The sequence below is a fragment of the Kogia breviceps genome, chromosome 16 (genome assembly GCF_026419965.1).
Source record: "Kogia breviceps isolate mKogBre1 chromosome 16, mKogBre1 haplotype 1, whole genome shotgun sequence".
Classification (NCBI taxonomy): Eukaryota; Metazoa; Chordata; class Mammalia; order Artiodactyla; family Physeteridae; genus Kogia; species Kogia breviceps.
The window spans coordinates 44,641,759-44,669,726 of NC_081325.1; the positions used below are offsets into that span (position 1 = coordinate 44,641,759).

Sequence of the window (27,968 nt, forward strand, 5' to 3'; positions counted from 1 at the left end):
TGTCAGCCCCATAGAGACAAATGACTGTAAGAACATTTATTTCTATATGGCCCACAAGTACCTCAAACTCCATGAACTGAATTCATGGCCTTGAATTTTCACTGAAATCTGTAATTTTCCAGTAATTCCTCTGATCAAGATTTATTTTAATTGCTTATTTAATATCTGTATTCTCCATTAGGCTTTAAGTACTATAAGTGCAAAGACTCTTGGATTTATTTCCCATTATATGTCCAAATACAGGAATATCGTATGCCCTCAAAAACATTTGTTGCTGGAATATTATTTAATTAAAAAGCTGACTTTGTCTTGCTATAGTTAAAACATGAATGATTTGCCATTACAAAAAAAAAGTGTCCAAATACTTCAGTAAGTCATGCTTTTTCCCTGTGCAGCTTCATTTTCCCCTTATTTCAAACCAGTCCTTTATACTCCAGTCATATATTCCAATTCTTCCAATATAGGATAATTCATTTTGCTTACTCTCAACATGAACTTCCTTATGGCTCATTTATCCTTTTTCATATCAAGTTCCATTATTTTCTAGACTCACTTAAAATATGGACTGTTTATATAAAAAATTAATAAACAGATACCTCAATGAAAATAGAGTCAAGAACTAGAAGGGGGAGCTCTCAAGTACTATGATGATAGTAGAGCCCAACAGGAAGTAAAAATGGCTCCCTCTTCTTGCTGGCAAGAGCTCAGCCAATGAGAGATTGTCACAACTCAGCCAATGAAAAGCTATGAACTCTGTTTATTTTAGCCCTCCCAACTTCCTTTTCTACTCTATAAGAGTTCTCCTCTCCATTTTTGCTGGGCATTTGCATGTGGCTCACCATTGTGGCAGACCCTGCATTGCAACTCTTTGCTGATCCAGAATAAACCCTTTTTTTTTTTTTTTTGCTGGAGAAATAACTGGCAGTCTATTTGTTTTAGGTCAATATTTTGGTGGCCCATACAGGATCCAGAGAAGACCCCAAGGACTCTGAGACTGTTGACCAAACAGATGTGGTACCTGTAATGAGCCCATTGTTGCTCACTGAGTTGTACCTGGAGCTGGAGGGTAAATTCTTCTCATGATCCAAGCTTTTGAACTCTGCATTGTGAAGCTCTCTGGGTTTTAGACACGATCTATTTTAAGATTTTATACTTCCTGATTAAGACCTTGTTCTGTGTGTGAGTACTTGTTTGGCCCTACAGCCTGATTATGAAATCAGACTGTTCCATCTGGTACTGGTTAGCCTTCAGCCCATAATTTTGGAATGGGGGCTGTTTCTCCAGAAACTGGTTAGCCTTCAACCTGTTCATTTGGGGACAGGGGCTGTTTCATTGAAACTGTGCTAAGCACAACTTTCAACCTGGCTTCCTTAGGACCAGTCTGTTCATGTAGAACTAGCTAGTATTAGTCCTGCAGGCTGTTTGAACTGCTTGAGCTGCTCACCTTCTTAAGCTGCTTGAGCTATTTAGGCTGTTTGAAATGTAGTCTCTTACTCTGTAGAAAACCTCTGAGAAATGCGATCCGTGGCCCCTAAGGGATCCTGGTTGATTTTATGTTTGAGAAAAATAGTATTTTCTCATGCACATTTCTAACTAAATGAATCAACCTGACCAAAGGCAATTTAGAATAGCAATCACTATGATGAGGAACTTTTGAAATCTTCAAACTTACTATTCTTAAAACCAAATTGGACAACCACTGCTCTAAAATTCCCCAAACTGAATGGAATTCTATTTCAATTGGTATTATGAGGCTTGCAAACATTATCAGGAGCATAAAATATCTTCTCTGCAAATTAAGATTTTAAAGTTCTCTGAGGCAAACAATCAAAGAAAGATAAAATGACTTCTGAAGCCTCGTACTTTTCTTCCCTGGTTTCTTTGTCTCAGGCTCCACCTTTGGTGCCATCTTATCTCTCTCCCTCAGCTCCCTGTGTTCCAGCCCTTCCTGTGGTACCATCTTCCTCCTTTCCTTTTATGCCAGCTATATCTCCTCTTTGCCCTCAGGTTCCCAGTAGTAATTATCTTGCTAAACTTCCCCTTCTCTCTGAAACTCTCCACAACCCCTTTGCTTTTGAATTTATCAAAACCCGTCACTTTAAAATTAAACCTTCTGAGGATCCAGACCCTAAACCCTTAATTTCTTACATTCCCTGGACTAAAGCTGAAATTCAAGCCATAGTCAAAAATCTTCCGAAAGTAACCAAAGATCCTCATAGATTTGCAGAGGAATTTAATTTATACATTCAGATTTATCAACCTGATTTCTGCAACTTATATCAGCTAGTTCGTATGCTTGTCATTGAAGTCAGGCCCAGCATTAGATAAAATCAGCAAGCTTGAAAAATCTTGAAAGGTCTCTAGAATTACAACTGGGAGATCAGCCCACTAAATTTATTATATGATCACATTCAGGCAATCACTAGGCACCTTCTTGGAACAATTCCTAGAGCTTTTCCAAAGCCTGTTGGTTGGATCAAAATTCAGTGTTGTACACAAAAATATGATGAACCTGTTCATGAATATTACAATTGCCTTTAGATTTTTTTAAAAAAATTCTGTTATTCTTCCCGATGTTGATTCCACCAGGGTAGCTTTTAACTGTATGTTTATTAATGGGCTGAATTGGGACCTTTCCCTTCTAGTAAAAAAGATCAGGATGGAATGGGAAACTGCCTACTTCAGATTCAGTTAAACTGGCACACTAGCTCTTTCTCACTCCAGATGAGTCTCCTAAAAGGAAGAAAGCTAAAATTCTTAATCTTCGCTCCAGCAGGTGAAGGTCCCTAAACAAAAGCAAATCTCTTCAAGTTTCTGCTGCTTTTGCAAAGAGCCAGGACATTGGAAAAGAGGTTGTTACAAATTTAAGCACTTCAGATGCCTTCAACCTTCTAACCAGCCTTTCCAACATCCTCCCAATTCTCAATGATGGGGCTCTGAGGAAGAACAGGAGCTCTTCCCAATCCTCCCTCTTAATCAGCTTGGAGAAACATTTCTCCAGATTAGAGATGAGTCTCTTTCAGTCCTAAATGAAATCAGAGCCACTCTCTCAGTGCCCCTGCCTCAGAGTATGAAAACAGTTCAAATAGTGAGGATCTCAATGAACCTCAAAATGTTGCTGCCTTTAAAGCTTCATTTTGGTTTAGGCCCTTTGATTATATACAGACACTTTTCTCCTTAGTTCTTCCACCCCTGTTCATTTATTTGGCTGAGACTTCTTAGAGAAGTATCATGCCAGAATTTCTTTCTCCCAAAAGGAGGAAATAATTATAAAAACTGACAGGAGTCATCAAATTAACCAGGTGAATTAAATGACCCTTTGACATCTTTTATTTGTTCCATGTCTGATGGTATTTGAGCTAATCCTGGAAACATTGATAATTTGTCCCATTGAATCAGCTACAACCTTCCTTATGGGCAAAATCTTCAATTGATGTTGGCCAAATTCACAGTGGCCCTCCCATGAAGATGCAAATAGAACTCTCAAAACCTCTTCCCAGAATAAATCATACCTTATAAGTATAGAAATATTTCAAGGCATAAAGCTCACTATAGACAATTGTATGGCTCAAGGACCCATTAGCCCTTGTACTAGGCCCTATAATACTCCCATTTTAATAGTGAGAAAACCTAAGGGCTGAGGGTGGAGGTTTGTCCAGGGGCTCAGAAAAATAGACAACGTTGTTATCTTTCAAAAACATGTTGTTCCTAACCCTCAAATCTTACCAGCTTCCATTCCCACCTAAAGTAAATTCTTGACTGCAATTTATGGTGTTCATTCTTTTGTATTTCAGTTGATAAAGCTATCCAATACCTTTCTGTCTTCTCTTGGGAAAAACAAAAACAAAAGCAAAAACTCACTTAGACAATAACTCCTCAGGGTTTTACTGAGAGGATTTCTTGTTTCTCACAAATTCTGACCGCTGAATTGGATGGTATAAAATTTCCTTGAGGTTCTGCTTTGTTGCAATATGCAGAAGATGTGCTTCTTTGTTCTTTTTCTCAAGCCACCTCACAGAAACACAGCATCAACCTGATAAAATGTTTAGCCTTATAGGGACATAATGTAGTCCAAAAAAAAAACAATTGCAATTTGTCCAAACCCAGTTTCAGTATTTACAGCATCTGATATCAGAACAAGGGCCACACATAGGTCCAGATACGCTTCATAGTGTCCTAAGTTTTCCAAAACCCAAAAGTGAGCACCTACTGCGAGGTATTCTATGGATAGCTGGTTATTGCCAAAATTGGATTCCAAATTTCTCTCTGTGGTCAAAGTTCTGTATGTTTTACTCAATAACAACAACCCCAGCCCAATTTTATGGGAAGAACTGGACATCATAGCCTTTAAGGCTGTAAAGGAGAGTTTGAGGAACCTATGTACCCTTGAGCATCCCAATGATCAGTTACCTTTTTCCTTTTTATATATGAAAAAAGGGAATACCCTGGAGGTACTCACTACAAAACACAGGGACCACCATTAACCAATAGGGTATTATAGCCAGCAACTGCACCATGTGACAGGGAAACCCCCCTTACCTAACAGCCATTACAGCCACTGCACTTTTGGTTAAGGCCACTGAGAAAGTCATTGGGAGATCCTCTTTAACCATTTTTGTATCTCATTCAGTAGAAGCCTTCCCAAATTTTCATCACACTCAACATTTCTTAGTCAGCTGCTACACCTCCTATGAAGTTCTTTCGTTAACTGTTTCTCACATAGCTCTTTTGTGTCATAATAACTTTAATCCTGTTGCCCTTTTCCCCCTCTGTCACTGATGAAGTCCCTCTCAACTGCTTACCACTGATGGATCACCTTGTGACTCCCTGTAATTATCTATAGGAAATTTCTTAAGGTAATGCTGACTTCTCATGGTTCACTAATGGTTCTTATTTAAAGGATAACAGGAGCAATATAGTGCTGGATATGCTCTCGCAACTCCTTTTGATATTGTTGAGGCAGCACCTTTTGATATTGTTGAGGATGCACCTATTGCTATTTTGGTCCAACACACTGAATTATGTGCTCTTACTCAGGCTTGCACTTTAGCAAAGGGCAACACTCAGCCTTGCACTTTAGCAAAGGGCAACACTTCCAGTATTTATACTGCTAATAGTTATCCTTTCAGAGTAGGTCATGATTTTGAAATGTTGTGGAAGCAACATGGCTTCCTTACTTAGAGTGGAAATAAAATTTAAAATGGCCCCTATGTTCAGGAATTATTGGATGTAATACTTATACCTGTCACTTTAGCTATTATTAAGATTTCAGGACATTCTAAACTTGACTCTCTGGAAGCTAAGGGAAATTACCTTGCTGACATTTCTGCAAGAAATGTTGCCCTTAAAGGAGCTAACAGCAGCCAAACCTCTGTCATGGTCCAAAAGGATATTTCCCCAAATGATAACTTAGAAAAACTGGCTAGAGAAGCACAATAATTGGCCTCAGAAAAAGAAAAAGAGTTAAAACTCAACAATTACAGGCTTAATAAAAACAGAAAACTCTGGTTTGGACCAAATAACAACTCAGTCCTACAGGAAGCTAAAATTTTCACTTTTAATCACTGTACATGCACTAAACCACTGGTCTATTGACAAAACAATAGGCTTCATGAATCAATGTTGCTGGGGAAACATTAACAAGGCTACAAAATAGTACATAACTCACTTGGCCCATTTGTTCAAAGTACAACCCAGTGAAACCTGTTTGTACAGCTCCCAGACATTTTAAAGTGCTTAATGGACCTTTCAAGTTCTAACAAATGGATTTCATATAACTTCCTCTGTCTAATGAATATAAACATGTTTTAGTCATGTTCTCTATGTTTTCACACAGACTGGACTGAAGCCTTCCGTTGTGATCAAGCTACTGCCTGTTTCATGGCTAACATCCTTTGGAACAGATTATGCCTAGCTGAGGAGCTCCTCTTGAACTTCATAGTGATCAAGGAACCCATTATTTTACTGGTCAGGTACTTTGGAAAGCCTATGTTGTTTGGCTAGTTTTTCAACATTTTCAGTGTTCTTACCACTCTCAATTATCCGGTTTAGTCAAATGCACTAATGGCATTATTATTAAGACTCAATGGCAAAATCTGTAGAGGCCCTCCAAATACCTTGGCCAAAAAGAGTGCCCTTAGTCCTAAATCTCAGATCCACCCCTTTGGGAACTCCTAAACCCTCAGCCTTTGAGATAGTCACAGGACATATAATGCACTTGGCCCCTGCTTCTTTTGACCCACAACTGACAAAGGAGAGACACTCCAATATTGCACAGGTCTAATTGTTTCTATTAAAAGTAACCATGTTTTGGTAGAGCAATCTTTTCAACCTCAGGTGATTAATACCTTAAGCATCATACCTTGCAACGTGGAGATGCCATCCACTAGAAAACATACCTCATGAAAGACTCTCTTTAACACTCCTGGAAAGGCCCCTATCAGGTGCTGTGAACCAAGCCTTATGCCACCAAACTCAAGAAATAGAATCTTGGATTCATGTGACACAACTACAGAAATCACGGAACCCTGACTGAACCTGCACATTATCTGATGACCCGAAAGTAAAAGTTTCCCTGAATTGAAGAGAATGACTTCTGAGGAGACAGCTGTTCCGAGATATCCTGACCAGATGTGTTGGAAGTTTGTCTGCCAAACTTTTGATGACGGCATAATGTTTCAGATAATCTTCAATGTCTATGTTCAATGATCTTGGTAACATATGGACTTTAGATTAAAAATGCCTGAGAGTTCTCCCTCCTACCCTTCCTTGTTACTCAGAAGTGACCTCAATAGGTTTTGCATCTGTGCACTTTCCTTCTTATGTGAGACACTACACCCAGAAAGGTTCTCCCATGCATTGAGTGACAAAAAGCCACTGAAACCAGAAAACCTGACTTTTGAACAGCAATGCTTTCAGCAAAAGATCTTGATAAAAAGAGGGAAATGTAAAGAAAAGTTAATAAGCAGAAACTTCAATTAAAATAGAGTTGGGAAGCCAGAAGTGGGCACTCCTATGCCCTATGTTGATAGCAGAGCCCAACAGGGAGAAGAAAGACTCCCTCTTCTTTGCCTGGCAAAAGCTCAGCCAATGAGATACTGTCAGGACTCAGCCAATGATAAACATGCTCTCTTTGTTTACTATAGCCCTCCCAGTTTCCCTTTGCCCTGTATAAAAGAGTTCTTCTCTCCGTTTTTGAGGGGGACTTGCACATAGCTCACCATAGTTGCAGACCCCAAATTGCAATTCTTTGCTGATCTGAAGTAACCTATTTTTGCTGAAGAAATAGCTGGCAGTCTATTCATTTTAGGTCAGCACTGTGAAGCTTATCTGACCCACACTCAAGTGAATCTCCTGACTCCTGCCATGTGATCCCACTGTCTTTAAACATCACATTACATCATAGCATTGACCATCCTCAACATAGACATGCATGTATACCTGTATATATCTAAATATATATGTATACATAAGGATATTTTCCATTGTATTTGTATATAATCAACTGATATCTGTCTATAGCTTCACTTATACCTATACATATATCTATTTAGAATGGGTAATTTGTACAAGTTTATAAGGGAGAGGCAAGTTTAAGTAGTGCCTGTGACGATTTTTTTGTGTGAAAAGTCCATGTCAATGTCAAAAAACTCTCTTGAGTCTGCTCAAGAAAAACAATATAATCAGTACAAAATATTCCGTTTACTTTAATTAAGAATGAGAAAAAGTCTCTTTGTCAACAATTTTATTGTGAAATAACAAAGTAATATATAATTTTAAATTCAAGATATTGTTTAAACTATGTTCATGATTTGGATGGGTTCCAAAGAATCTAAATTGTACAGAGATTATCAATATAGACTTTGTAAATACAATTATTGATATATTCTGTTGATTAACTTCACACTTTTTCAGAAATGAGGTTTAGAGATGGAGCAATGTTTGGCAGAAACAGCAACATCTGTTGTTAGATTAAGACTTCCTTTTTTTTTTTTTTTTCAATTTTTCATAACTGTTGTTCTACTTAAGGCAATCTGTCTTGGTAAGAAGGTGTTGATTTTCTTTGTTTATAATTACTGGTCATGCTTTGTCTCTAAACATATAAATAATGCAATGTTAGTGACATACATATGATAAGGATAGGAAACTGAAATAAGGAAAGCCAGAACCATGTACATATAAAAGACCATTATTATGCAATTAGGTCTAAATTATCAAAAAAAACACAATTTTGAAATGAAGGAAATTTACAGAGGAAATCAAAACAAACAGACTGAAGAATCTGGGCCAATTTATTGTTCGTTGCAGGTTGGGGATGACATACCTACATCCTTTACATGAGTGTTTATGACTAATGTAAAAGAACAAATATTTTCAGAGTTATATTTACATTGCTTACTGAAAGAGCCTACTGTTCATTTATTTTTTTCCTGACTTCTTAATTCTCCTCACGCTGCTTCCTTCATGTATTCATTCTTGTCAAGTTAGATTAGTTAAAATCCTACCTATTTATTCAAACCCTACCAAGAATGCCTCTTTTTCTTTTTGTTAGCCTACAGGCATTATTACAGTGTATATCACATTCTAATTTTGTGTCTGTAAATATCTGTTCAGCACTGCTAATTATGTGCCATATAGTCTTTAAGTGCTTTTGCAAAGTGCTCTCTGTTAAATATCTGCTTCATGTTTTCCCTGATACCCTCAATTAATTGTCCATAACTTAAAGGCTGAGATGATCACATCTGATTCATTTAAGAATATCCTATGTGCTCTTGATCTAAGTTTGATATATATACTTGTTAAATAAATCCAAATTCCTGAAATAGGTTTCTCATAACAAAAAGGAAAAATAAACTGTCTCAATTCACTTATTACCTCATCTAATGTCAATGTCCTTCTCAAGTGGAGTCTGCTCAAAATTGCTACCTCTGTTTCTTCTCTACTTCCCTCATAGAAATATGAGTGTGTAAGTCATAGCTAAGGGTTTTTACAGGACTTTTACAAACACAGGCAACCATTTGTAACAAAAGCAAGTATTTGTGACCCAAGGGCCACTACATCACACAGTGAAATGAATTCATGGATTGCCTAGGTAAATGATGGAAGAATTTTCTTTTTCAGGCTCATGTAAAACTAGGAATCAGAAAATGTCTCCTTAAATCAAAATAAAAACTCTTGAAGCCAAGTCCGGCCTCTGTACCCCAACACAATTGAATCTCAGAGACAGAGTTTTGGGTGAAGTAGAAGAGAATAGCTTTATTGTTTTGCCAGGCAAAGGGGGCAGCAATAGGCTAATGCCCTCAAAACTGAGTTCCTCAACCCAGGGGGGTCTGTGAGGATTCTTATAGTCCAGGGGCTGGGTTGCTGATAAGGATCAGGGTGCATGTAGGGTTCACATTTCTTCAATCTATTACCGGGCTGGCATGCGTTGCGTCAAATAGCTTCAACTGAGGTCAATGGAAGACCCGGACCAACAATCTTTGTCCTTGTGAAAGCAAGCAAAGAATTGCAGACCACCACTTTGTGCTTCAGCACAAAGCAAAGTTTATTAAAGCATAGTTACACTCAGAGGGAGAGCGGGCTGTTTCTGCAAACTGAAACCAGCCCTCCTGTACAGACTTTGGGGTGTTTATAAGGAGTGTTCTGCAAGGAGGTGGGGGCTGATCATGGGTGAATGACAGGGGATCATTATTTGATTGACAGTCCTGAGTTATATTACAAGTTCCTTATTGCTCATGTCCTTACTCTTGATTCACTAAGAAAAGCCCACCCAGAGAAGCTGGGGAGAACCACCTGCAGATTTTATTATAATGATGCTACTATGGGTTTGGGTTTACTATAGGTTATATGCCTGTCTGGTCTGGGCGTGCACAGCTCAGGGACGTTCCCTTGTGTTACAGTGCTCCCTCTTTATCAGGATAAGTTGTCTACCTCACGAGCATAGTTTCACCCATTCTGGCTGGAATCAGGGGATGGTCCCCAGATGCTTGGAGTGTAACTCTACTACTTCCTTCTTGCCTTTTTACCACTATTGCTTCCTTGCTGCTAATGTAATGGGAGGGTCCCCAGATGGTTGGCCTGTGACTTGATTATTCCCCTCTTGTCTTTTCACCACTGTTTCCTCCTTGCTGCTAATGTCTGACTAACTACCTAACAAATACGAAGATCATCTGGAGTCAGGAAATGATGGGCGAACTGTGAGTTTTGGAATGAAGAGGGCTTCATCAAGTCTTCAATTTGGTGAGGGTTTTAGTTCTGCAGAAGAGCTCAAAGGTAATGTTATGTGTACCCCTTGACTGGAACCAGGACCCTGCCCCCAAGGCTGTACTATTGTTTCTTGACATCTCCTCCTTTGTCTCTAAATCGCTTCCCTCTCTTGATTAGTAACTATTGGAACCTGCCCTTTGGAACTCAGAGAAGGGGACATTGAAAGGTTTTTGTGCCCAGGAGCCCCATAGGGTCCTGCTCAGTTTCACTTTTAGTATTTTCACTATATAAGATGAAATAAAACAATTTTATCACTCAATAGAAAGTCAGCTATGATATTCTGAAAAGTGATCTGGTCTCTGTGTCAAATACCTTGGCTCTGGTGAAGGTTCTATTGCTAACCAGATGTATGGCCTTAGACATGAAGCTTAGCTTTTTCTCTGTATCAGCATCTACATCTAAAGTGAAGATGTTAGATTTCATTATCTCTAAATTCCTTCCAGCTATGGTAGATGCTATAAAAAGGCACTTTCTTATTAATGTGTTTTATACTATTCTTCTCTTCCTAAAATTATATCTTTGTTTCTTCAACTCTTAATATCTATGCTGTTTATATAAATATGTTAGACTTATGTATTCCTTTCTATACAATATATGTTCCAGCATATTTATTTTTAGAAATGTGTCAGTTTCATTGAGCTGTTTAACCTGAATGAATATTATTCTCATAGGGTATTGAAGGAAAAAAGAAAAGATAGACAACTTTTCCTGTTCTCCGCTGAAGCTCATCAAAGCTGAATGGTGAGAATAGCTGGACACTTACATAATTAATTTCTTTTGTTATTTAAAACACCCTAACAATTACTTTAGAATACCAGTCATTTGGTGCATCTCACTCTTAGGATACAGCTTCATTGAGATGTAGATATGGAAACTTGACTCTTTAAAAGCAGAGCCAGCAATGTTGCAACAATGCAGAGTCAATTGTTGCAGTAGCCCATTATGAAACATGAGTGGAGACAAAGGACCTGGACAGGACACCACAACCTGTCCTTCCCCCTCTTTCATCATATGAATATGTGGGATGGAAATTATTTAGAAAGAATATGGAGAAATGTTTCCAATATTTTATCTCAAAATTCCTTGTTTCTTTTCTCTTTTGATTGAGACTTTGGGAGACCCATTCTGTAGTCTCATATATTCTAATCCTGTGGCCTATAGGATCTGTAATTTGTGTCTAATAAAATGATGTGGCTAATTAAATATTAATGTTGACAATTTGACTTGCTAGAAATAACTTAGGATCTGTTCTTAATTACCTCTATTTAGAGAAAGCTGAGTAATAAAATTTCCACATAGAGACACTACCCCTGAATATTCAGAAAATTTATTTAAAAAGTAAATGAAGGCTTTCCTGGTGGCACAGTGGTTGAGAGTCTGCCTGCTGATGCAGGGGACACGGGTTCGTGCCCCGGTCCGGGAAGATCCCACATGCCGCGGAGCGGCTGGGCCCGTGAGCCATGGCTGTTGAGCCTGCGTCTGGAGTCTGGGCTCTGCAATGGGAGGGGCCACAAGAGTGAGAGGCCCGCGTATTGCAAAAAAAAATAAAAGTAAATGAGTCATGAACACTGTGCTCATCAGTATATGTAAAGAAATAGGAAAACACATACATTCACACTTCACAGTTAAAGACCGAAGGGAGATGCTGAATGATAAAGTTACCAAGTCAGCTCCCTCATTAACATCCTTCTGATATTAATTTATTGTTTAACACTCACAGATAAAATAAAGCCTATTATTATTATTAATTAATGATTTTTTAATTCAGTCACTAAGCCACTTGATTAATAGCATGTTGGTGTATCTATCTTATGATTTTATTCCATCTCAAACTCCACATCAGTCCTCTTTTCTGGGACATATTATAAAATAATATGTGTACTCAAATATACAATGATGGAATATATTTGGAGGTATCAACTAATTATACCTAGCAGCCAAGCAGAAAAATATCATGCTTTAGTCTGTGTAGTCTGAGGGGAGTCTGAAAAAGTCTTCCTATTCTAAGACTCTGGTATCCATTTGATAAGTGAGAACTCATAGCATAGAATAGTCATGATTTGTAGCCAAAATCCCGAAGTTCTGCATTTTCATAGTCACCAAATATATGAAGGGAAGCAGAATATGCCACCCCAAAATATGCCATTTTGGTGTACTGATTATTTGGAATTAAAGTAACTTATGAAGCAACCAGTGCTAGAGGGACACTCTGACACTCCTTTGTCCTCTTGAAAGCAGGAGATAAATCTCACATGAGAAAGATATCTTCCCTACCTTCAGGAGGGTAGAAGGCATCAGTATCACTGGAAATATGGAAATTAGGGCCAGAAAGGCCACATAAGCTAAACTTGTTACTGTCTCACTAATTTACTACCCCAAGACCAAATATCTTTCCCCTGTCAATTCTTCACAAATTTATTTTTCCTTTGTCTAAAAGGTATAAAAGTTTCCTGCTTTGTTTACTACTTTGAGTCTCATATTTTTTTATGGGGTTCCTATACAAATGTAATTAAGTTTTGTTTTTCTCCTGTTAATCTGTTTATGTCAATTTAGTTACTAGACCAGTCAAAGAGCCTAGAAGGGAAGAAGGGAAACATTTTCTGCCCCTACATGACTTGGAATCATTCATAAAAGTATTTAGTTCATAAATTTTACAAATAAATAAATAGATAGTTGGACTTAAATTTAGAATTTTTATATTATTATTGTTTATGAAGTTGCCAAAAGAGTCAAACAAATTGATGTATGTGAAAACACTTTTTCAAATCACAAACTACTATAAACAATTAAAATATTTTTACTGTTGTTATTAACAATATCTACTTTTTATTTGGAATTCAAAATATGCATTAATATAATAATTGCAGCTAATTTCATTAATGACTAACCACCTATTCTTAAAATGTTACATATATAAATTTGTTTAAACTTCAAAGTAGAACTATGAGGATATACTATTATTATTACCATTTACTGATAAAAAAACAATGAAAATATTAATCAATTTCCCATTCAATTACTGGCACATGAGGTTTCTTATTGCTTTCAGTCTCAAATTTTAAATTTCTTTATCATAAATCTATTCAAAATCAATTACTGGAAAGACAATAATCAGAGTGAAAACACATGCATATCAACAATTTTCCCATACAGTAAATGAATTATTGAAGATGGGCATAGAACCACAAAACCCTTTTAAAATGTAATATGTGAAGTTATTCACATTCTACTGTCCATGTTGTAGTGTGACAACTGTAGAAAAACAGTTTTTAGAAATTGCTAACATGATAGCCAGACACAGTAAGAATAACAATTGAAAAGGTTAGGTCACCGTAAAATGTCCAAATCACATCATAACCTCACATTTTCACTTCCAAATTATTTTTATCTAGCGGGGTGGAAATAGAGATTCAAACTCTATAACATTTTATCCAGCATCATTGATGTGCTAAGGAGAAGGCTCAAGTAACTTAATTTTTCTCAGGAAACCTGATGTTGGTATTTGGCAGCTTCTAATCTGGCTGGGTTCCCTGACATGAATTGCAGATTCTCTGGGCTCCTTTTGAGAGGATTTTGAGGAGGATGAAAGCAGATGCAGACAAATGCTGATGGAGCCCAGAAGCCAAATAACGTGAGGCTCCTCACTACAACAGGAGTAAATTTGGCAGCCTCATGCTGTTTTAAGGAAGAAAGGTAATTTTCTGTAAAGTAATTAGGTATTCAATTAACTCAAACAAACCATTGCTGTGATTGTATTTTGTTTTCATAATTTTGGAAATGTTCTTTGAACGTAAGTTAAAATTAAGTCGTTGTTTTTAGTTATTTTTTTGATTGTTGTTTTTGTTTTATTTTGTTTTTTAAGACAATACTGGAAATTTAAAGTTGAAAGCAATACTTAAATTGGAATGTATCGTAATTGATCTCCACAGTTGAGGTCAACCTTGATCTTTTCAAACAAATATAACAAAATAAAAGGCTGTTGTTGCCTGATCTGGCAACTTTAAATCTTATTTCCAAGTCTCCTGATTTTCTGGCTATTGCCCTAAGCTTCTTAGGTTTCCATTATTTATCTTTAACCCCTTACTGTTACAGAATTGGAGGCTCTCATTCCTCTTCTTGCACCATATTCTTCCATCAACAGTTTTCTCCAATGGTAGGTTTCTATTCACTTGTTACTTCTTGGGGATGGGGAGGAACATTTCTTTTTCACATCCACTGGAATTTTCTCAATTCATGTACTTTATGACCTCTGTACACCACTTTACTCATTCCTCCTTGGGCAAGTGAGTGATCTATATCAAATTTGTACAGATAATCACCACTCTTATTACCCACAGAAAGTACTTATTATTAATTGATTTCCTGAAAAGTTCATATTTTCCAAGAACCTGTCCCTCCTTGGGACATTTGGAGATTTGAGCCCTTACTTTTCAGAGACCTTAAACTTTGATATACCATTTATCTATTCTAAAATATAAAACAAAAAAGTCATTTAAGGAAGTGATTAAGGCTACCCATATGTATAGGATGTATGGCACTGGGCCTTGGATTTCAGTTTGTGAGCAAAGTATTTTAAACCTAAGTGATGCTATCCAGGTGATATTTTTACAGAGGAGCATTTGGCTTTTTTTCCTGAGACCTGTGCAAGATGTTCAAGACAGTTCTGTGGTGATTGCAAGGATTTGAGCAAAGACAACACCTTAAGGAAAAATGCCTAGGCATCAGAAGAAATGCTGGACCTCCCTAGGCTTGGCAAAGTCCCTGGGATTTCAGAAAAAAGCTCAAAAGGGACCACTTCAGATGCTTCAGTACTCTGCAAGACAGAACTCATGGGACTTAATAGTCAGCAGAATCCCATGACTGAGGTCTGATAAGTAAAGTCTGGCTGCTTGGAGGTTAGCAAGCAAAAGGTGTGAAGATCTCAAGGCTGCCCTCTGCAAAGGCTAGATTACTTATGATCCTTGCAAGCTAACAACTGTTCTTTTAGTTGATGCAGGTGGTTTCAGCATGCATGTTTGCATTGCTTACTTCAAAAGTTCAGCATTTCATAAGTAGGCATAGATGAAGCACAGGTTCAGTTTTAGGCAAAATATCACCTTACCTCTTTAAAATTCTTTTAGAAACTGTTATAGAGTATTTGCTGCTTTTATATTATTTGTCAGCTGAATTTTGTGTGTACTTTACCACACTAGAGAAGTTCTAGCTTTGAATTGTTAATACCAAGCTTGTATGAGTAAAAATAGATTAGCAGCCCCCAATATTTTTTATATTGCAGGTCAAGGAGAAAACCACAAACAGGGTATACCCTGCATATTCCAGGTAGTGCAAAAACTGTATAGAGCCAAGTTGATTCTGAACTCGTTAACTTCATATAAGAAAAAAACTGAGAAGACAGGATCAAGATGACAGAGAAGGAAGTTCCTGAGCTCATGTCCTCCCACAGACACACCCAAATTACAGCTACATATGAAACAACTCTTTCTGAGGACAAACTGAAGACCAGCAGAACAGCTCTTCTACAATTAAGGATATAAAGGGAAAACGTTGAGATGGGTAAGTGAGGCAGAGATACAATTTTGTCAGGATTCACACCCCTAGTGTGGCGACCTATAAATGGGAGGGAATGTCATAAACTTGGAGGTCTCCCCTAAGAAACAAGGGGTTTAAGCCTCATACTGGACCCTCAAGCCATGGGATCGAGCACCAGAAAAATGAAATTCCATAATTTGCTTTGAAAACCAGTGGAATTTATGACCAGGAAAGCCTGAGGACTGCTGGAAACCAAGACTCTGCTCATAAAAGGTTCACACACTAATGCACTCACTCAGTCTCAGGACAGAGGCAGTAGAATAAAAAGCACCTGACACTCTAGCTGGACTGCCAAGACTGCCTCAGCAGCTCCCTGGCCCATGCCCAGATCCAGTTCCAGCTATTGCAGCAAGGTCACCACCAAAGCCACTGTGTGCAGACTGTCTGAATAGGGATGCTGCAACACAAGGTCATGCCTTCAAGATCAGGAGAAGTAACTGTTTTGCCTAAGTAATAGAAAAAAAATAAAGAATGTCAAACAAAATAAGACAAAGGAAATTGTTTCAAATGAAAGAAAAAGATACCCCCCCAAAAAAAATCCCTAATGAAATGGTGATAAGTTATTTACCTGATAAAGACTTCAAAGTGGCAGTCACATAGAATTTCACAGAATTTGGTAGAAGAATGGTGGAACACAGTAAGAACTACAGCTAAGAGTTAGAAAATATAATATTTTAAAAAATGAGATGCAAAGAATACAATAACTAAAATAAAAAGTCCACTCTAAGGAATCTAAAGTAGATTATATAATACAAAACAATGCATATGCAATCTTGGAAATAGAATATTGGAAATCATCCAATCAGAATGCAAAAAGAGGAAATAATTTTTAAAAGTGAGGACCACTTAAGGGATTTCTGGAACTACATCAGACATATTAACATTTACATTATAGGGGTCCCACAAGGAGAAGAGAAAGAGAAAAGGGCAGAAAATATATTTGAATAAATAATAGCTGAAAACTTCCCTATCTTAGGGAAGGAAACAGATTTTTAAATCCAGGAAGCCTAGAAAGTTCCAAACAAAATTTACTCAAAGAGATCCACATCAATATTTATCATAATTAAAATGGAAATATTAGAGATAAAGAGAGAATTTTAAAGGCAGCAAGAGAAAAACAAGTCACACACAAGGGAATCCTCATAAGGTCATCAGTTGATTTTTCAGCAGAAACTTTGCAGGCCAGAAGGAAGTGGTATGACATATTTAAAGTGCTAAAAACAACAGCAACAACAACAACTAAGTATACTCTACCAAGTAAAGTTATTATTCAGAATCAAAGAAGAAGTAACAGGTTTCCCAGACAAGAAAAATATAAAAGATTTTTAGTCATTAGTTCACCATGACTAAACCAGCTTTCCAAGAAATGCTAAATGGTTGGCTTTAAGCGAAGAAGAAAATACCATAACCCTTAATAAAAATACAAGTACTAAAATAAAAATATAAAAGAAAATATTTCACTGGTAAAGGCAAATATATAGTAAAGACAGTGGATCAAACATTTAAAAAGCTAGTATTAAGGTTAAAAAACAAAACAAATAAAATCAACTAGAACCACAATAATTAGTTAAGGAATACAAAAAATAAAAAGATGTAAAATATCACAACAAAAACATAAAACATGGGAGAGGGAATAAAGAGAAAGTAGTCCAAGCATAACACTAAAGAAAACCATCAAACCACAAGAGAAGAGACTAAAAGAAAAAGAAAGGAATAGTGAAGAATTACACAAACAACCAGAAAACAATTAACAAAATGGCAATAAGCACATACTTCTCAATAATTACTTTAAATGTCAATGGAGTAAATTCTCCAGTCAAAAGGCATATAGTGGCTGAATGCACAAAAAACAAGACCCATCTACAAGCCACCTACAAGGCATTCATTTCAGAGCTAAAGACACACATAGATTGAAAGTAAAATGATAGAAAAAGATATTCCATGCAAATAGAAATGAAAAGAAATCTGGGGTAGCAATACTCATATCAGACAAAATCAACTTTAAAACAAGGACTACAACAAAAGACAAAGCAGGGCATTACCTAATGATAAAGAGGTCAATCCAAGAAGAGGTTGTAACTTTTACAAGTGTTAAGGCACCTAACATAGGAGCACTTGAACATATATAGCAAAAATTAACAGATGTAAAGGAAGAAATAAACAGCAATGCAATAACAGTAGGGACTTTAAAAATCCACTTACATAATGGATAGATCATCCAGAAGAAAATCAATAAGGAAACTTTGGTCTTGAATGACACATTAGAGCAGATATATCTAATAGATACCATCAGAAAGTTTCATCCCCAAACAGCAGAATACATATTTTCTTTAAGTGCACTTATTATATTCTGTAGGACTGATCACATGCTAGACCACAAAACAAGTTTCAATAAATTTAAGAGGATTGAAATCATATCAAGCATCTTTTACAACACAATGGTATGAAACTAGAAATCAATTCCAGAAATAAAACTGGAAAAAACACAAACACATGGAGACTAAACACCATATTACTAAACAACCAATGGGTCAATGAAGAAATCAAAGAGAAACAAAATAAAACAAAACAAAACCAAAAAAACCTTGAGACTAAAATGGAAACACAATGTTCCAAAATCTATGGGATATTGGGAAACAATTCTAAGATGGAAGTTTGTAGTGATACAGGCTTACCTCAAGAAACAAGAAAAATCTCAAATAGACAACCTAAATTTACTTGTAAGGAATTAGAAATAGAAGAGCAATCAAAGCCCAAAATTAACAGAAAGAAATGATTAACATCAGAACACAAATAAAATAGAAACTAAAGTACAACAGAAAAGATCAATGAAACTAACAGTTGATTCTTTGGAAAGATAAACAAAATGACAAACTTTTATCCAGACTTACTAAAAACAGAAAAAAAAAAAAAAAAAAAAAAAAAAAAAGGAAAAAAAAAAGAGAGAGGGCCCAAATGAAAGAAGAGATATTATAACCAATAGCAAGCAAACATAAGAGACTGCTATGACTAGTTATATATCAACAACTTCTACAACCTAGAAGAAATGAATAATGCCCTAGAAATATACAATCATCCAAGGCTGAATTAGGAAGAAATAGAATATCTGAGCAGACAAGTTATTAATAATGAAATTGAATCAGTAATCAAAAAAATGCCAACAAAGTAGAGGGCCAGAGAGTTTTAGATGGAAATTCTACTAAACATTAAAAGAAGAGTTAATACATAGCATCCTCAAACTAGTCCAAGAAAATGAAGACGTTTCATTCTATGAAGCAAACATGACCCTGATACCAAAAGCAGAGAAAAACACTACAAAAAAAAAGGAAAAACACAGGCCAATAATCTTGAAGAATATAAAAGCAAAAATCCACAACAAAAATATTAGCAAACCAAATTCAAAAAATAAAAAGTGGGGCTTCCCTGGTGGCGCGGTGGTTGGGAGCCCGCCTGTCGATGCGGGGGACGCGGGTTCATGCCCCAGTCCGGGAGGATCCCGCGTGCTGGGGAGCGGCTGAGCCCGTGAGCCGTGGCCGCTGGGCCTGCGCGTCCGGAGCCTGTGCTCCACAACGGGAGAGGCCACAGCAGTGAGAGGCCCGCGTGCCACAAAAAAAGAAAAAAAAACAAACAAAAAATAATAAAAAATGTGAAATGCTAAAATGAGCAAGATTTAAAAAATAAAAATAAAAAAAAATAAATAAAAAATAAAAATTGGAACTACCATATGATCTAGCAATTCTAATTTGGGTTTTATCCAAAGAAAACAAAAACACTAAATCAAAAAGATATATTCACCCCCATGTTCATAGCAGCATTATTTACAGTAGCCAAGGAGGCAAACTAAGTGCCCATCAATAGATGAATGGGTTAAGAAAATATGGTATAAATATACAACAGAATACTACTCAACCATAAGAAAAAGAAAAAAAATCTTGCCATTTCAACAACATGGATGCACCCAGAGAGTATTCTGCTAAGCTAAATAAGTCAGACCAAGAAAGACAAAGACTAAATGTTTTCACTTATATATGGAATCTGAAAACAAAGCAAACAAACAAATACAACAAAACAGAAACAGACTCCTAGATACAGAGAAAAAACTAGTGGTTGTCACAGTGGAGGAGAGTAGGGGGATGGGGAAAATATGTGAAGGGGATTTAGAAGTACAAACTACCACTTACAAAATAAATACACCTCTGGGCTGTAATGTACCTCACAGGGAAAATATGCAATAATATTGTGATAACTTTGTATGGTATCTAATATATAAAAATATGGAATCACTATGTTGTATACCTGAAACTGACATAGTATTGTAAGTCATCTGTACTTCAATCGAAAGAAGAAAGAAATTCTTCTTTCTATTTGAAAGAAGAATCAAATAGAAAGATCTTTCTATTAGAAAGAAAGAAACAAACAAACAAACAAACCTCCCTACAAGGCAGATTTCTTAAACAGTTTAATAAAAAGGAAGAGAAGAAAGAGCCACTGTTGTGCATAATTGAAAATACCTACTCACAGCAGAATGTAATTTCTGGGTTCCTAGCTAGATCCCAAATGAATATAGAACTGGTTGTCAGAATCCAGGGACTCAAAAGAGAAATAAAAATAAGGTTGTGCCAAACAGTAATGTACGACAGTGAAAATCAACCTGTTGATGGTCTGTTTCCTCCTATGGATATAATTTCAAAGGTCAATTTTTTCAGAACTTAAACAGAGAAGAATGATTCTTTCATTAGTTTGCTAGACCTGCTGTAACAAAGCACCCCTAAGTGACTTAAACAAAAACATATTTTCTCACTGTTCTGGAGACTAGAATTTTAAGATTAAGGTGTCAGAAGGATTAATTTCTTCTGATACTTGGGGATGGCCATCTTTTCCTTTTGTCCTTAGATGGCCTTCCCTCTGTGCCTGTATCCAAACTTCCTCTTCTTACAAGGACACCAGTTATACTGGATTAGGGCTCACCCTAATGACCTCATTTTAATTTATAATAGTTACATATTTATAGACTTTATCTCCAAATACATTCACATTCTGAATTACTGGAGTTTAGGATTTCAACATATGAATTTGGGGGGATACAACTCAGAGCATAATGATACTATTGGGAATGGTATGTCAGAAATCTCAATAATACTATATTAGTCATGTTTGATTCCTGCCTGTCTTTTGCTTTCCTTTTGATATTTTTCCAATCTCAGGAGCTCAAATAAATTATGGAATATAATATTTAAGATTTAAGTTATAACTTCACCCTTCACACCCAAGTGTCTCTGGATTTGTGGTCCTGACATTCCTGTTGCTGCTCCCTCCTCAAAAGTCCTGATTTTACTTTGGATAAGAGTCGTTTAGGCTTATATAGAGCAGAGACAGCTCATTCTCTAAAAGGACTTTTAAGGTCATAGAACTGGAAAGTGACAAGAGCCAGGGCCAGACTACGTTAGTTTAAATGTTAAGACATTTAATTCTAGAATACTGACTTTGTAAACACCACAATTTTTTATGTGGTGTTTTATTTTTTTATAAAATGTTTTATGCAATCAATATATGTCAAGCTTTCAACAAAAAAGCACAGAAAATAAATCATGTTAACTACAAAATGGTGTTAGGTGACTCCTGACTAGCTGCAAGAAGTTTCCTGAGGATGTAATTTTGAATCTTTACTATATTAGCTCTACCCAATAATCGGCAATTATATGGGCACTATTCTTACATTACTAAATAAAACATGGCACTAGTCAACAAATTAAAAGAAATTAAAAGTCTGAAACCAGATTATTCATCTACAAATCAATAAATAGATAATTAGAGAAAAAGCTTAGAAAGCTTGAAAACTTTCCATTCGAAAATGATGTTATTAAACAGACATCTGTTTTCCTTTAATCAAGTCTTTATCTTCTAATATTACTAATAAACAGGGAGTCACTTTCATTGTTTCCCTATCTTCTATTTAATTTTTTTTGAAAGATAATCAAAGACAAGACTGACTTGAAGTTTATGATTTATTTGAAGAGATCAGAAATAACGTATTTGACCAAGAATTTTAGAAAATCCTGAAACAGCAAATTTTGTGAAAGGAGCAACAATGTCAGTGATATTTGATACAGATGTAAAGACATGTTAGAAAGTTCTTTTCACTATAAGTAAAATTTACAAGATAATAATAATAATGACGATGATGATGGTGGTGGTGGTGACTCACACTTACCATGGGCCACACAAACTTCCAAGTTCCTTACATGTAGTTCAATTCATTGTATCCACATACGAAAATAATCAGGTATTCTTCATTACACGGTTGATGAAATGAAGAGAGAAAAAGTTACCTTGCCCAAGATAACACTGCTATTAAGTGGTAGACTTCTATAAAAACATCAAACACATGCATACATCAATGTATGTGTGCACATTTTCTCCTGTTGCTTTTTACATTAATATTCTGAGTAAATGAGACATACATAAAAGCACACAAATCATGTGGGTAGCTCTATGAAATAACAAACAATAAGCAAACTCTAGGAATACGCATCTAGAAGTAAAAATTGAACACTGCTAGCATGCCATCATTAGCACATCCCTACCTCTAAGAAATTCTCTTTACTTTGACTTGTAATATCATACATTATCACATGATTTTGCATTTTTAAAATAAAATCATGCTACATGTATTGTTTATTTCACTTGACTCTGTTGTTTGTGAGATTTCTCATTTTGTCCCATGTAGCAAGAGTCTGTGAATTTGTACATCTGTTTCTGAGCTTCCTATTCTGTCCCATTGGTTTACTTATCTATCCTTGAATTCACATAACACTTTTTGATTTACTATAGCTTCTTAGAAAGTTGATCTTCTTTTTTTTTTTTTTTTTTTGTGGTACGCGGGCGTCTCACTGCTGTGGCCTCTCCCATTGCGGAGCAGAGGCCTCCGGACGCACAGGTTCAGCGGCCATGGCCCACGGGCCCAGCTGCTCCATGGCATGTGGGATCTTCCCGGACCAGGACACGAACCCGCGTCCCCTTCATTGGCAGGCGGATTCTCAACCACTGTGCCACCAAGGAAGCCCTGATCTTCTTTTTAACATTGTCATTGCTTTTCCTGGCATTTCAATAGAAATATGAGAATCAACTTTTCATTTTACACACACGGGCTTATACAAACTGCTGGGATTATTTTTTCCAGAGAATTCATTGAATATATAAATCAATTTGATGAAGCTTAACATCTTTCCAATATTGAACCTTCCAATCATAAACATGGTCTATCTCTTCCTGTTATTTGTAGCTCAGTAATTTCTCTCAATAATGTTTATATTTTTCTATATAGAGGTCTTGCATAAATTCATTTCTAGATGCTTTTGCTGCCAATGTAAATAATATATATTTATAAAATTCCTTTTCCAATCATTAGTTGAACATATAGAAATAAAGCTGATTTTAGATTGACCTTATATCCAATAAGGTTACTAAATCATATTCAATTTTAATAGGTTAGCTGTAGTTTAACTATTTTATTATAATAATTTAACATTTTTCTCAGAAATGTTTGAAATATTACTCGCAAATCCTGAGACTCATTGTTTTCTAATCCTTACATACTTTCTTATCTTGTAATAGTAAAAATTCCAGGACAAAGAAGAATGAAAGTGATGATAGTGGGCATCTTTATATACTTGTGATCTATTTTTATTTTATCATCTGGTATGTTTATGCAGGTTTTTCTTAATACTCATAATTGAATTAAAGAAGTTCTTTTCTGCTCTTACTGTGCTAAAAAATTGTTGGTGATGGTATTGTTAGTTTGGTTTCGGTTTTATTGATGAAAGTTTTATAAAATGTTTTATAAAATGCTTTCTCTGAATCTTCTGAAATTGCTTTTCTCATCTTGGCAGGAGATGAAAGTTTTCTCCTTTGTTCTTAACAGAACAAATTAATGTAGTGAATTACATTAATTGATTTCCCAATGTTAACTCAATCTTGTGCTCATGAATTAAACTCAGTTTGCTTAAATGGATGACACATTATGCATTTTATGTATTGTACTTGGTGTACTAATCTTTTGTTTAAGATTTTTGCATCTGTGTTTATGAGATACTTTAGATTATAGTTCTTCTTTCTTGTAATATCCTTGCCAGGGTTTTATGTAAAGTAATATGGTCTCAAAACAACAAGTCCTTTTTTTTTCTCTCATCTGAAAGAGTTCATAGAAATATTAATATTCTTTCTTTCTTAAATATTTAAAAGAATCCATAGATGAAACCATATGGGCCTATAGATTGAGGGAAAGTATTAAATTATAAATTCAATTTATTCAATAGATCAAGGGCAACAGAGACTTTCTTCTTGCTTCCCAGTTTGTCATTAAGTCTCAAGAATTACAGCATTCTAACACAGAATGTTCTAATGTCTCTAGGACTCTTTCTGAATCTTCAGCCACCCTGGTAGCAGCAGTAAAACAGCTAGACTAGAAACACTAGTATAAAGAAGAAGCCAGTACATAGTTACATAAAATACTTTCTCAGTTCAATTATAGATGAAGCTGATCAAATGGACATTTCACTCTCATAAAGTTAAAAACAAAGAAATTGAAAATTTTCACATAGATCCTCTTAATTTTACATTAACTCTCATTCCATGCCATTATATATATTTTTTTACTATTTTATTAAGTTAGAGAGTTATGAATGTGTGAGAAAAATACTCTTGCAATCTTATTAAACAGATATAATGTAAATAGCTGGTAAGAAATCTGGCACTGTGAATAAACTGGCAAATCATTATGAAGGTGAGTGGTTTGGGATTATACATACTATTATATATTCTATTTTCAAATTTATACCTTAAGCCAATTATAAATTTATAAGTATAAATAGTTAAAACATTGTGATATCTATGTAATATAATAATATTTAAATGTTTTAATATTTCACCAAAAGTTTACATTTTAAGAAATTATAAAAATACTCTTTTGCTTTATATTCTAATGGTGGACATATATTGGATAATCTAAACATTTACATTAGATAGGATTACTGGAATTAAAATGTGTCCAGTGCTATTTCCTTAGTATAATTTACAAATTTACCTAATACTGATTATTGAGTATATTATTGTTTCAGTGATCTTAAAATCATTTAAAGTATTTTCACCTTTAATTGTACAGTGTTTACTAGTAATTGTTAATTCATAGGTTATGATAATTAGAAGTTTTTTTGCTTATAACAAAAATCAATCTTATAAATTAATTTTAATAATTTAGATTAAAGCAAGGACTAAATACATATTCATTAATAGTGTAGACAGGTATCAAATATGACCTTACTTTTTAAATTAATTTTTTTCTTAAGAAACATACCAAAAACCAGCCAAACACTATGTATAGCACCCATTATATCATTAGAGTCAACACCATATGACATCACTATTGATGACATAAAATCTTGACAAGTTGTTTTCTAGTACTAAGAGGAATCCGGCTTGCAGGGAATTCAGAGACCACAGAAATGTAAGTGTGTAAATATTTGTTTAAATTTGTAATACTACTACTAAATGCCTAGGTAAATATGGTAAAAATTATAGTGTATAACTTCTTTAAAAATATTTTCTAGTTCTTACAAAGAAGACATTTAAAAAAATAGATGGTATTTTTCCACATTAATAGCAGGTATTTAATTAAGATAATGAATATATTAGTGAAAGATTAATAGTTGATTATACATAGTTTAGCTCAGAGTTTAGCTTAGTTTAACACAGATAACAATTCAACACATTAACCTTTATCTGACATCTAGATTCAATATGTAATCTAGAATTATTATTGCGTACTTTTTGTGTGTTGAGATTTAAATGTATTCAGTTTTTTTAATATCAACCTAATAGTTAATTTGCTCACTTGTCTTCATAAATTCACTTTTTTATTTCCTGCAGTGAGCCTGGCTGGGCCTTGTTACAACCCTGCTGGGTTTGCTATTTGTGCAAGTCAACCAACAGCCAATTCTATACAAACACATTCTCAACAAATCTAGGACCTTTTTTGTTCCAAATATCATTAGTTCACCTTTGGTTGAGCCCAGCACACCGGGAGTTTATATACTCTTCTCAGATAAAACACTAAGAAACAATGGTTATCTCTGAATTTAAAGGTGGAAGACACTGCATTTGTTTTCCTCTTTTTTCTCTTGTACCCAAGATCAAAACAAGCTCAAACATGGATCTCTGGAGGTGGGAAAAAAATCTTCAGAGAGAAAATAAGGTGTCCAGGGCTGAGAACAAGGCTCTGAGAAAAGAAAACAAGTCCCTCTGGGGAAAAAACAAAGCCCTTCGAGGAGAAAACAAAGGTTTCTGAATGGACAATCAGTTAATCCAGCGGGAGAACCAGTCCCTGAGACGGCAAAACCAGCTGCTGTGTAAGTTTAAAAGTGTGATTTTAGAAAACCAATAACCACCTGGGGAAAAAAGTCAATGCCTTTTACACAGAAAGGTCTTACTGGTAACAGAAATGAGCCCTGGAAGTTCAGATCAAGGCTCTCAGGGAACAGGAGAAAGCCTTTCAGAATGAGGCGAAAGCCCTTCAAGAAGAAATAAGTTCTCTACATGAGGAGATCAATGCCCTACAACATCAGGAGTGTGCGATCAGGATGGAGAAACAGGCCCTGATGGAAGAAGGACTTGCACTGGAGATGGAAGAACAAGCTCTGTGGAAGGAGGAACAGGCCCTTCGTGAAGAGAACAAGGTTCTGAGAGAGGAGAACAGTGTTTTTCAAGAGGAGGAAAAGGCCCTTCTGGAAGAGGTGAAGGTCCTGGAGGAGTGGAACAAGATTCTTCAGGAGAAAGGCAGAAAACATCCTGGCTGTAAAAATCACAATTAAAAAATAAAGCAGGAGAAGCGTGACTTGAAGATGTAACCAGCAAACCATGAGTATCACTGACATTCCAGAAAAAAAAAAAAAAAATTCAAACTTTTGAAGGTGAAATACTAGTAGTGGGGTTGGAGTAGGAAGCTTGGAAATGTACAGGATCTGGTCCTGGAAACCAAATAAAGTCCTGAAATGTTGGGGAAAAAAAAAAAGTTTCTTTAGGTTTACTTAAATGGTACAGAACTATTGGTGGTAAATATTATTTTAGCGTGGAAAAGATGTATTGCTCAAAACGTGACACTGAATGGACCAGCTAGGTTTGCCCTTGAGTTTCAGAGACATTGGGTGAATATTGTAAGAAATCAACATCACAAAGGAAAACTTGTCTTAAAACTTGCTCTTAGAATTATGAAAAATATGGTGAAATATAAAACTTTGCATCCTTCATATGTATTGTGAAAAAAAATGTTTTGTAGAAGAATATTCTGCTTTATGCTTATTCCAATAATCTAATTGAGGAGGCCAATAAAATACTAAGAAAAATTTTTAAAATATGTGAGTGTTCACAGACTTCCCACTATTTTTTCTCTCAGTTATTTTCTTCCTTTTGCTTGCTGGGAGGGTGCCATGCTCTCTAATAAATGTATTAATGAGAGAAAAGGGAGTGAGAGGACAAAGTTCCCTAAATTCATAACAGGGCTTGTGGAGTTTGGAATGTGAAGCTTTGGGATGGTCCCTGTTCAGTGGAAATTGGGGAAGGAAGAAATGGATTTTTCAGATGTATTAATGTTGATAAGTGATCTAATTGAATGCTGTTTTTAAAAAGTAATTCTGCAAAAACTAAGTCACAGGGACTAATGGATTTATTAGAGTACATAGATACTTGCAGAACACTAGGTTACAAACTGCTAGAGGCCTGTTGCTGTACCTTATTTTCCATCATGGTAGATTTTGAGCATTTAATACAGTATAAACATTTAAAGGATTTTATTGAAGTCATAGCTCATTCTGATTCTTGTCTAGTGTTATGTAATAGGAATGTAAGAAAAGTATAGGAAGAAAAGACTTTCCTTTTCCCTAGATACCGCCACATCTGCAAAAAGTCAACATACGCTTATTAAACACCTTTAATTAGCATTCTCCTAAGCAATACAGATACATTTAAATATAAAAAGTGAAACAAGATATGTCCCCTGATTTTAAGGATTCCACAACCTGTGAAGAAAGATAAAGATTATTCCTTAAGAGAGGGTATCTATC

General features: G+C 35.6%; 1 pseudogene; it reads left to right on the top strand.

Moving 5' to 3' along the window:
* The window catches only part of LOC131743225 (coiled-coil domain-containing protein 70-like), a 53,202-nt pseudogene extending 26,482 nt beyond the window's left edge, over positions 1 to 26,720 (top strand).
* The last annotated feature ends 1,248 nt before the right edge of the window (positions 26,721 to 27,968 follow it).